Source organism: Dromiciops gliroides, chromosome 1 (assembly GCF_019393635.1).
Source record: "Dromiciops gliroides isolate mDroGli1 chromosome 1, mDroGli1.pri, whole genome shotgun sequence".
Lineage (NCBI taxonomy): Eukaryota > Metazoa > Chordata > Mammalia > Microbiotheria > Microbiotheriidae > Dromiciops > Dromiciops gliroides.
Window position 1 is genome coordinate 499,521,763 of NC_057861.1, and position 12,871 is coordinate 499,534,633.

The following is a 12,871-nucleotide window of genomic DNA, read 5'->3' on the forward strand; positions in this document are numbered from 1 at the left end:
TAAGGTTTCCAATCTTATCTGACCCTCAAAATAACCCTGCCTTTGAATCCTGCCTATTTTTCCTGGGCAAGAAAAGCCTGTGGGATCTTAAGCAAGTCATATAACCTCTAGAGGTCTGTTTCCTCATCTTGTAAAATGAGGAGATTAAACTGGATGACCTCCTAGATACCTGCCAATTCTAAATGTCTGACCCTGAGATCCCACAAAGCAAGGGCTATAAGCATCATGATCCTCATTTTACAGATGAGCAAAGCAAGCCTCAGAGATTTTAACTGGCTTCCCTTCCCACTATATCAGCACAATACTTTCATAAAAAAGAGCTGTTGTGCAACCACGTAAAGAATATCGAACCTACTCACAATGTGACCCACAGATTCAGAAGCTTGAGTCACAAATTGAACCACACTCAAAGGTACACAGGCTTACATGTGCACATGCAAACATGTCCCCAAAGGCCTTTGTGTGTGCTTTCTGAGACATATAACTAACTCACATCAATTATTTTCTCAGAAGCAAAAACCCATCCGGAGTAAAATGTGGTGACAGACTGGTGGGAGAACAAGCACTTCTCTAATCACAGTAATTTGCTTTGTGATCCCATAATTCCTGTTGAATTGCTGGTTAATTATTGTTCCAAATTCACTCTTTTCTGAGCAACTGGCATTTTGCCTTCGCTGTCTTTATTTGCACTTATTTTCCACAATGGCATCTGACCATATTCAGTTCCCCCTTCACACTCCCCAAAAGACAATTAAAATATAAATTCTGAGAGGTGTTTCTAACTCCTGGGCTATCCACTAACCACACATGGTGTGACAATGATATGGCTCTGGCTCTGAGGATGATCTAAGATACACACAGGGAAATCAAAACATCAAAAAGAAAAGAAACTCAAGCCCTAACTAACCACCATATGCCCACCCCAGAGCTTTTCTTTTCTGTTGCAATTTCCCTTTGTAAATACGTTGAATTGAAACAGTAATTAGCATGAATACAGATGGCTATAACTGCTGTCAAGTCTGCTATTTGGGCAGAGAAAAGTGATTGCTTTACAGAAAACCCCAGAATTATTACCTTTTATTTATGCCATTTAAAGTTGACATCCAAACACTTATAACACTATAAAATTATTCACTGTTATAATTATGATGATAATTTGCCTACTTAAATGTTTGAAACAGAGATCCACTTACCAGTTGACAAGTATTTATTAAACACCTACTGTGTACAAGGCACAAGACAACAATGAAAACTAGATAAGTAAATTTAAAAAACCCAAAATATAGAAACTAAACTACAAAGTAATGAGGGAGAGACTGAGAAAAATTTCCTTTAGAAGGGAGAACATCCTAGCAGTGTGGGGCGGGGGGCAGCCTGTACAAAGGCATCCAGAAGGTAGCTGGGATGTCACATAGAAGACTCGTACATGAGTTTGGCTGGAACAGAGAATACAAATAAGACAGCTAGGTGGTACAGTGGATAGAGTACTAGGTCTGGAGTCAGCAAGAAGTGAACTCAAATCGGACTTCAGACACTTTATGCCCTATGGCAAGTCACTTCACCCTGTTTGCCTCAGTATCCTCATCTGTGAAATGAGCTAGAAAAGGAAGTGGCAAACCTCTCCAGTATCTTTGCCAAGAAAGTCCCAGAAGGGGTCACAAAGAGTCCGAAATAAGTGAACAAGAACAAACAACAACGTGAAAGAAGTCTGTAAAGACAGGTTGCAGCCAAATTGGGAAGGGTTCAGAATGTCAAACAGAGCAAGTTTTAGATTTTACCCTAAGACAAAAGAGAGTGAAGGAGAAAAGTCAACTGGGCTGCTCAATGGATGAGAAATTGGAGAGGAGAGAAACAGGAAGCAGGGAAACTATGTCAAAGATGAATTGGAAAAGAGAAAGATTGGAGTAGGGAAACTAATTAGGAAGCTATTTCAGTCCAGGTAAGGGATGATTAAGTCTTGAACAAAAGTATGAGTGGAGCCAAGGCGAGAGGGATGTAAGATTTTGTAGAAGTAGAAGAAATAGGATTTGACAATTGATTAAATATGAGGGGGAGGGAAGAGTCAAGTATAACTGTGAGGGTGTGAGCTTTGAGTGCCTAGAATGATGATAGTACCCTCAACAGAAAGAGGGAAACCAGTAATATGAGTAGGGCTAGGGAGAATGATAATGGGCATTTAATCTTTTTAAAAACTGGAAAGGATTGTTCTTTATGACAAGTTTCTTATTAAATCAGGTTTTTCTCCCTTATTCATGCATTCCCTAGACAAAATTCCAGAAAATAAGAAGTTGCCTACAACAGCTGCTTCAGTGTTCTTTCCTCTTACTTTCTTCTCATCCTTTGCAAATCTGGTTTTCAACCTCATCACTCTGCTTTAGCTTTTCTTTTCAAAGTCGCCAATGAGGTTTTAAATACCAAACTTGATTGTGAAGGCTGGCCCCTCTACTTATATCATTGATCTTCATGAATTTGCATGTCATCCTTGTGCAGGGGCCATGCTAATCTTCTCTGTATCATTCCAATTTTAGTATATGTGCTGCCTAAGCGAGCACTATATCATTGATCTAATCTCCTATTTTCTCCAGCAAATTCTCCCCATGATATTTTCTTTCTCTTAAGTCTTCAATAATTCCCTATCTACTGACCCATTTCCTACTGATTACAAACATGACCAAGTTTCCCTCTTCCTAAAAAAACCACACACACACACACACACAAGAAATACAAAGGGAGCTAAGTTAACACTGAGTCTATTCCTTTCTTCTTTTGTCTTAGCTTATTCATGCACTGTGTACCTGACCTATGGTCTAATCCCATGGACTAGAGATGTCATAGACTAGAGACACACAGGATGGGACTGCATGGAAGGGTTGTGAGCTCCATCCTCGAAGGAAGAATGCATAACAATGAGATCAGAGATCCATTGTAGGAGAAAAATTTGGAAGGAGGAAGAACTGCTCATGTCTTTCCAAGAAGTCAGATACCTATTTTTGAAGCATCTGACACTTGAAAGATGGTGCCAGTGTTGCTGATGTAGCCATTAGGCATCTGTCATAGAATGAACTAGGGTGTATCCTAGTCTAGACACTGTAGAGGAGAATGCCTTATGGTGGTTTCCTTCCTCTATGCTTTGTAAGAATTACAGATAGAGGGGGCAGCTAGGTGGCGCAGTGGATGGGGCACCGGTCCTAGATTTGGGAGGACCTGGGTTCAGGTCCGGCCTCGGACACTTGACACTTACTAGCTGTGTGACCCTGGGCAGGTGGCTTAGCCCTCATTGCCCTGCAATAAATAAATAAATAAAATTTAAAAAAATAAAATGAAATGATTAAAAAAAAGAATTACAGATAGAGTACTCAAAGAAGCAGTTTTAGTCTGACAATTAAAGAGTCCTTTTTTGTTAAGTTCATAGAGAAATTCTTTCCTGTAATTTTCCTAAATCTGCCACCTTAACTCACATGCAGAAAATAACTTAACTAGAAAAGAAAAGGAAAATCTGGTGAAGTAGGGAACTGGGGTAAGGATACAGAGGGTCAGTTCAGGGCAAGATGAAGCTGGCAGGAAAATTCATTGCTGGAGTTACCTGAAGAGAGAGAGAGACTTAGATAACGGTGAAAGAGGATAAGTTAAAAAGAAACCAGAGCCACTGGGCCACCTGTGGTATTCCCCCAATGGAAGCAAAACTTCCTGGATGACTGCCATTCAAACTGACCTCTTCCAAGCAGGTTGTTGCTATCCTGAACCTTATTATCAGAGCCAATGAAGCACCATAAAGGCAATAGTTGGAAAATAAACACAGAAATCTCAGAGGATGAGATTTCCAGGACTTAACTAGACAGTACAGGATGTCAAAATAACAAACAATTCATATGTTTCCATGAGTGAAGCGGATTACTGCCAGGAAAAGGAATTCCAGGAACCAGGAATGATCTCAAGTAAATGCTGTTTTGTTTTCTGAGAAGGTCTAAACTTTGAATTCAGTGACTTTGGAGCACAAATAATTCAACTCAATTCAGTTAGCAATGTAATAAAAACAAATAGAAGGAATAAGATTAAGAAAAAAGGGAAATGTACCTTTTGCTTTTGTCAGATGATATGATTGTTTATCTAGAAATTCCCAATAGTCATACTAAAAATCAACCGAAAGAATTAACAACTTTATAACCTGAAAAGTTAAGGCAGGATATAAAGTAAACCTACATAAACCATAAGCATTTCTATAAATAATTTAAAAAACCCAGCAGGAAGAGATATAGAAATGCCATTTAATTCAGTTGAGACTTATTGAGTATTTCTTGTATACAGAACCCTGAGCTAGATTCTGGTTGATGTACAAAGTTTGGTTAAAAAGGACCTCTGCTTTCATGAGTACTAGTCTAGGAAGCATTAAAAAAGGTTACCTTTATAATTTGTATCTTTTGCCATTTTTATTTAAGTATAAGAAACACCTGATTTTCAAAATGGCCAAACATTACATTTAAAGATATGTTAAATTCTCCTACTTGAAACAAAATAAACTAAATAAATATACCTATTGGGTTGAGGGAGGGACACCAACTGCAATGGGCCTACAGAAATGAATGGATCTTGGGGGCAGCTAGGTGGCACAGTGGATAGAGCACTGGCCCTGGAGTCAGGAGGACCTGAGTTCAAATCCAGCCTCAGACACTTGCCACTAACTAGCTGTGTGATCTTGGGCAAGTCACTTAACCCCAACTGCCTCACCAAAAAAACCCACAAAACAAACAAACAAACAAACCCAGAAATGAACAGATTTAAATATGAAACAAATTTTCAGCAAACAAGAAAAATTAGAAAATATTTTAAAAAATAGCAGTGACTGATACAGAACAAAACAAAACAAACAAAAAACAACACAACACCTAACAAGAATAAATGGGCAAACATTTGAAAAAAAAAATGATCTCAAGGCACAAGTATCTCATATCTAAAGAATATGAGACAAAAATCCCATGAGGAAGCTGTTGGTATCATGCCAAATTATATGAGGTTACACAAAATAACAAAACAACTCCAAGACACCCAGAATAGTCCAGAAGAACAATCAAAGAATTAAGAAAAAATATCAAAGAAATTAGGACAGGAATTAGAATTTTCAAGCAGAAATCCTGATTTTAATGAAGGATGAGAGATTTTTTTTTGGAGGGGGGAAGTAGACATTCTTCCAAACAAGGAAGACATCTGAAAAAAGGGAATGAAAGAATCAAAACACAAAGTTTTGGAGGCAGAATTTTTAAATAATACTAATAGTACCAAAAATTTTATTAAAAAATCAGAGACAGAAGACATTCTAACAAATTCCTTTTGTGGTATAAATATGATTCTGATACCCAAACTGAGGTAAGACTCTGTGTAGAAAAAGAATTACAAATCAATGTCACAAATGATTATTCATGGAAAATTTTAAAATAAAATCCACATTAAGGAAACTACAGAAATAAATAATTTGCTATGAGCAAGTTAAATTCATACCAGGGATGCAGGGATGATAATAATAAAAGTTATCATAACTTATCACATAAAAAAGGAAACAAAGGTATATGATTCAAGAGATGTATAAGAAACTTATGACAGAATACCATACTCATTTCTGTTAGTAACCCTAAAATGTATGGAAGGACCCTTTAAAAATATGATCAATTTTAGGGGAAGCTAGGTGGTGCAGTAGATAGAGCATTGGCCCTGGAGTCAGGAGTACCTGAGTTCAAATCTGGCCTCAGACACGTAACACTTACTAGCTGTGTGACCCTGGGCAAGTCACTTAACCCCAATAGCCTCACTAAAAAAAAAAAATCAATTTTAAACCAAAACTAAGCATTGTTTACAATGTAATAACATTACAAAAGATTTCCCAGTATGAATAGGAGTAAGCAGGTATAGCTCCCTCTTCCCACTTTTATTTGATATAATTCTAGAAATGCCAGCTATAACAATAGGACAAAAAACAAAAGCAAAGTCAAAGGAAAGACAAAATCATCCCCTCTCACAGCTGACATGATAGTATACTTAGAAAACCCCAGAGAATCAGCAAAGAAGCAAAATAACATGATTATTTGCTTTAGCAAGGTATAAAAAATACAAAATAGATTCAAATAAATCATTAGTTCATATATAACAATAAAATGCTAGAAGAAACAATATTAAGAAAAATCCATTCCAAATAGCCACAAAATACATCTTAAAAGATCTGGACATTAAGTTATTAATGCATGTGCGCAGTTATATAAACACAACTATAATATTTTCTTTACAGAATTAAAGGATTTAAAGAAGTAGAAAAATGTTTATCATTTTAAGGTGAACCAACCAATCTCACAAAAAAATTACACCATCCATATGTATTTACATATATAATGTTATACCAATCAAATTATTGAAGGGATATTTTATAGAGCTAGACAAAATAGAATCAAGATTCCCTTGGAAAAGAGTGAAAGTCTTAGCCTCTCAAGGGAAATGATGAGAAAAAACATGAAAAAAAGTATGAATTCACAGATGTCAAACTATATCATAAAGCAACATGGTATTAGTTGAACAATAACAAACAACAGCAACAATAACAACAAGAAAAGGAGATCAGTAGACCAGATTAGATAAGCAAAAAACTGACGCCATCCTAAAAAGTTGCCCCATGTTTGATAAACCCAAGAACATAAGTTACTGGCATTCTAGTGCTGCCTAACCACTGCTACCACCATCTCTGCTTGCTGCCAAATCTTGGGTGTTGGTCTCCTGTCCCTGTACGCTCAGTGTGCAGCTATCTCAGGTTCTGGTGACCACCTTTGCCACTTATTTCAGTACCACTGAAAGCTCCCCTGGAAGCCTGATTGGTGGCTTTCCTTCTTGCTCCTAGCAAGAAGTTGTTTTCTCCTGTAACCATCAATACCAATGCCCTAGGCCCAGGGTATTAAGAGAGATTCTTTCCCTATGGGACATGCCTACTACATTTCATATTCAGTACTTTCATCAAAGACTCTAACAGACATATGGAAATGCTTAAATAAAATACTATAACATGCATGTGGAAACATTTAGGCCATGTAACAAATATATTCCTTTGGAGTTGAAGAGAAAAGTAATGGGGTTGGGTTTATTCAATGCCATGTCAGGTATTTCAAAAGCAAACTAAGCAGTAATGCTTAGGTTAAAAATTGCTTCCAACCCTTTGCCTTTAGAATCTCTAATATCAATTATATTTCCCAGCCATGTAAAACAAGAGTATAAAAATGAAGGAGAGAGACAATTATGTGGGAGTTTCTTCATAGCAGACCAAAGAGATTAATTTAGAAAAGGTCTTGTGAGAGAGTTTAGATTCATGAAAAGTTCTAGGATTAGGATGTTTGGGCTAATCAGAATGATTTGGCCTTTATCAAATGTTAAGTGCACAGAAGGGTGAAAAAAGGAATGAGAAAAAAGGGAAAGATTTCCATTTTTTGAACCTTTGGAAAAATGAATTAAGTGCTTCTTTATGATTTTGAATATCTTAAGTTAGGGAGTCAAAATTTAATACATGAAGATTCCATCCTTAAAATAACAATACGTTGCCACTGTAACGATTGGAATGATGCCACCTGCTGGAGACTTACTGTAGAAGAGTTCCGCCCATGAAACGAAGGTCTTTGAGGGCAAGACCAGGAGTCTTTTCTTTGGCATCAGGAAGTGACACGGACTAGTGGGAGGAGGAAGGAAGAGACTGGCGCTCACTCTCGCTCTTTTTCCTGAGGACGCTGGTGGAGAGGGGAGCTAGAAATGTGCTCTCCCTTTAATAGATAGGAATCTAGGCCTTTTCTTCTCTCTTTACCAAACTCTTATTCTCCTTAATAAATGCTTAAACGTCTAACTCTTGCTAAAGCTTATAATTTATTGGCGACCACTCATTAGATATTTTAGACAGTTTAGCTAGAATTTTAGCCCTTAACACCACTAAGATTTATTTATGTAGCTAGGGTAAAAGGTACCCCATTTTGCAACTGCTTTTGACTAGTCTTTTCTGAGATAGCTCTGTTAAAGAAATTCTCAAATTGCACAGACTATTTTCTTGACAACTACTAACTATTAAAATCTGCTGCAATAAATATTCTTTGTTATGTGGGAATGGTTGGGGGAGGGGAAGGGAAGGAGGGGTTAAAGAGAGAAAGTTAGTTGATATAAAAACAATAGATATGAATAAAATTTATTTTTAAGATATTGTTTTAAGGAATGTGTCTCTGGAAAAGGAAGGAGGAAGGACACAGGGCAGTATGAGTAATAAAATAACAAAATACTATCTATTTTTAAAAAATAAAAAATAAAATCATTGTGATGCTCAAAAAACTTAAGTCCACGGTCATCTTGGGCAACAGAAATAATCAACACACAGGATGGGACTGCATGGAAGGGTTGTGAGCTCCACCTGAAAGGTCTTGAGATTCTAGCATGTACAAAGTGTGATGAGCATAGATTAGCTGCAGGATGTTGTGACTTTTATTATATCTTGGGGAGGTTTTAAAATATTTATCATTAAGTTAGTCAGCAAGTATTTACTTATCACTTGCTATGTGGCAGACACTGTACTAGGCATGGATGAAGAATAAACAAGGGAGACTGAGAAAGAATGCTCTGACAGAGGGAGGAAGTTAGAAGAGATCAGTGTCAGGAAAACCAAGAAAAGTACCCAGGAGAAGGCGCTCTATAAGGTCAGACTTTTCAGAGGAGTTAAGGAGCTTGAGGACTAAGGAAAGACCTTCAGACTTGTCAAATTAACAGATCATTGTTAATTTTGTCAAGGGCAGTTTCAGTTGAATAATAAAGTCAGAAACCAGATTACAGAGGCTTTAAAAGAGGCATCTAGGGTAGAAGACTTTTTCAAGGAGTTTAGTCATGAAGGGAGGAAAGACAGAGAATGAAAGGTAGGGGATCAAATGATGGAATTTTTTTAAGGATGAAGGAGACACGAGCATGCTTGTAGGCACCAGAGATGAAGCCAGAAGAGAAGCAGAGATTGAAAATAAAAGATCAGAGAAGACATGGACAAGGGCAGTATTTTGCAGGTGAAGTCAGGAGAGGACTGGATCAAGGGCAGCTGTAGTGCAGCTGGCCTGGGAAAGGAGAAATTCAAGTTAAGGAGGAGATACAGGGGAAGATGTCTGAATTCTGTGAGAGGGGTGTGTGTGTGTGTGTGTGTGTGTGTGTGTGTGTGTGTGTGTGTGTGTGTGTGTGTGTGTGTGTGTGTGTGTGTGTGTAGCTCTTCAAGAATGGTCTCAATTATTTCAGTGAATTATGAGGAGAGGTTCTCAGATGTAAGGTTTGGTTGTGGAGGGGATGCCACGTGAGGCTTTTAGAGAGACCAGAAGGCTGTGAGAAGCTTTGTAAATGCTGCCACAGAGAGTAGGTCAGTGATCAATTAGAGAGGAACAAAATACTTAACTTGATATAACGAGGATTTAGTTGAGATGAGATCAATTTGTAATCGCTAATCATTGAGAGCTGAGTGTCCAGGAAGAGTTATGAACAGTTGGAGAGAGTTCCTCGAGGAAGGCACTTGCACAAAATTGGCTAAAATCCTTCTCTCCTTGTAATGAACATTGAGTGTGAACTTTCCCTTTTGAACCTCATAAATAGTCTATTCAGGAGTAACTAACTACATACATAAACGTGGGTAGATAGTAAATGCAAACACTCACCCAAATCCCCAGATTTCTTTACCATTAAAGCAAATCATTTTTCTCCTAGACTGTTCCTTTTGTTTATGTTCACAAATCTTTGCCCAGTTTTAGTACCAGTGAGGCGAGGAAGAGGGCAAATCATCTCCTTTAAGAGAATGTAAACTCCCAGAGGTCAGTTCATTATTCATCTTCTTATCCCTTTCATTACCCTCCCTCATGTCACACACATTCTTCCTGCTAGTATAGCATAGTGCCTTGGACCCAGTTAGGTCTTAGTAGCTACTTAAAAAATAAATGCATGAATTCTATTTGCTCAACCTTGGCAAGGTAGGTATAAAAATGCAACTATAAAGTCCTTGAATCTTGAGTTTCTCTTGTTCCTGTTTATTCCATTACCATAGTCACCAAAGAAAATCTCAATAGGGCTTTTTCAGTTGAATTCTTAGCCCCATTATAAGTGCATGTGTAAGCAGCCTGAAGAAGGCCACTTGGGGAACACCTGAAGCTGGAAAAATGCTTTGTACCATTATATTCTAGGTAAAGCAAACTGAACTTTAACACTGAAATGTCTACAACCTCCTTATAGTTTACATAAGCAATCTAAATATGTAGATTATCTAATGCAGGTGTTGGTAAATTGTATCCAGGAAATATTAGGGTGCATATGATTCGAATCAAACCAATTCTGTAAAATGAAGGGCTTAAATCCCAACTGTGCCAAGAAATTCTTCATTCTAGAAAATCACTTTCTCTTTGGAACTCACAACTTGGAAGAACCAACCATAGGGCCCTTCAGCCCTTCCCCTCTGATAAGATGGCTCCTCCCAGAACCTTCATTTAAGGAGGGCACCCAGACCGGCCATCTCTTAATTTTTCACAATCAGGACTTCATCATACTCTCTCCAGCACCCCTCAGAATTCTGATCTCCGCCTCCTACCTTTCCCCCCTTCTCCCACCCCCTTCAGCTTCCTTTTGTTTTGTGTGTGTGTTTTTTTGGTGGGGCAATGAGGGTTAAGTGACTTGCCCAGGGTCACACAGCTAGTAAATGTGAAGTGTCTGAGGCCGGGTTTGAACTCAGGACAAATGCAGACCCATTAGTATGTAAGCTTCTTGAGGGCAGGAACTTTCTTTTCCAATACTTAGTACAGTGTCTAGCACATAGTACGCATTTAAAAAATGCTTGTGGACTAACAAATTAATTTAAATCTCTAAATTATAAGCTGAGAAGACAGAATTCAGCGGCAATGAATTTGGAGTCAGAGAACCCATACCTTCATAATAGTACTAGACCTAAGTGCCTAAGAAAATATAGCTTCTTTATTAATCATCTATCATAATATTGTATTAATTACATCCATGATAATTATCCAAGATAACAATTATAGTGAAAATATTAAGCACTTTATTCTTTTTTATGTTAAGCACTTTAAATCCATTTTCTTATTAGATTACTTTAATCATTACTATATATGTTTTTTTTTAAATCACAGTTTGGTTCAATTGCAGTTCAGCCCCAACATATTTGTCTCTTTACCTACAGATGCCATCAACCTACATATATATATATATATATATATATATATATATATATATATATATAATATATATATTTGCAGGGCAATGGGGGTTAAGTGACTTGCCCAGGGTCACACAGCTAGTAAGTGTCAAGTGCCTGAGGTCAAATTTGAACTCAGGTCCTCCTGAATCCAGGGCCGGTACTTTATCCACTTTGCCACCTAGCTGCCCCCTAAGCTATTTATTTTAAAGTGATAGAATCACGGATATACAGCTACAAAGGATTTCAGAGGCTGATTCAATTCCCTCATTTTATACAAGGATACTCAGGTCAGGGAATGTATTTTCTAAACAGATAGTAAGGCACCAAAGGTCAGATTTGCACCAGGTCCTCTGATACTGTACCATGATCCCTCTCTGAAGCTTGGGGTGTATGAAATTAATCCTAAACAAGGATTAATTCAACAACAACCTCTGTCCTTCCAATTTTATTTCCTCAGAGCCATAAACCTAAATAACAATATACTTACAAAACTTGGAGGACATATTTGTACCCAAGAAACAGGAACCCAGTTCATTTCCTAAACCTTTATTTTTTCAGAGTCTGAGAGAGAGGATGACAGGAGGGGGCAAGATAGTCAGGAGAGAAGGGAGAAGAGAGGAAGAGGGGAGGGAACAAAAGAGAAATGAGAGGAGAGGGGAGGATAAAGGAGAATGAGAGGAGAGGGAAGGAAAAAGGGGAATGAGAGGAATGAGCAGAGAGGGGGAGGAAGGGAATTAGAGGGAGATAGGAACAAGGTCAGGATAAGAGAATGAGTTTATTATCTAATAAAAATAAGACATAAAATTTAGATTATAAGGGCTTAAGAGGAATCCAAAGTACTATGAAAACCAATGTGGGGGAGTTTGGGAGAGGAGAGAACACATCCAGCTGTGGAGATAAAAGGAAGAAATGCTGCAGACATCAATACACACACAGCAGCATACAGCTTGATCTTTTATGCTAAGAAGGAAGGAACTGGGTGAAAAATACTATTAAATAGTTCCATGCTAATGCCTATGCATTATCTGCATTCTACTCCTAATTCTGACACCAACTTGTTGAGTTACTTAAGAAAATAAAAACTCCATGAGCCTCAGTTTCTACACACGGAAAATGGAATCTCAAAGTCCTAAATTCCTATAATTCTAATAAGCAAATTGGAACCAGTTATATATTCTTGAGTACAGGATAATAATAATACAAAGAAAATCTGGTGGCAGGATTGTACCAGGCAGAAAAACAGGTAGGAGGCAGCTGAGTTTGAAGGAAGACCAGGTGTTTCAAATGGGGGTATGACACTTAAACTCAAGTGAGAGGTCAGTCAAGGGGAGCTAGATTTGGCAGTCATGAGCATAGACCTAAAAGCTGAAGCTGTGAAAGAGAATGAGCTAGGCTGCAGGAATCAATAAAGTGCAGTGGCTTCCAGTAATTTCCTGTACAACACCTTCTTGAGTTTTGTGTGTGTGTAGACCACATCAATAGTAGCTGAACTATTAGTATCTTGTTGATTGAGAAAATACATATTACAAAAAATTATGGATTCCATAATGCTTTGAAATGAATTTACATTTTATTAATCACAACAATAGCAATATTTGAAAAGTAGGAGGGAGATGGCTTGATGATGGAGAAAGAATGGGATTTGAA

At 37.7% G+C, this 12,871-nt stretch overlaps 1 protein-coding gene and 1 non-coding gene across 2 annotated transcripts in view; both read right to left on the bottom strand.

Annotated features, from left to right (window-relative positions):
• Nucleotides 1–12,871, bottom strand: part of DAPK1 (death associated protein kinase 1) — a 259,697-nt gene that overhangs the window by 143,695 nt on the left and 103,131 nt on the right.
• Nucleotides 2,446–2,552, bottom strand: LOC122737536. The gene has a single exon (XR_006354367.1). It is a non-coding gene; the product is annotated as a U6 spliceosomal RNA (small nuclear RNA).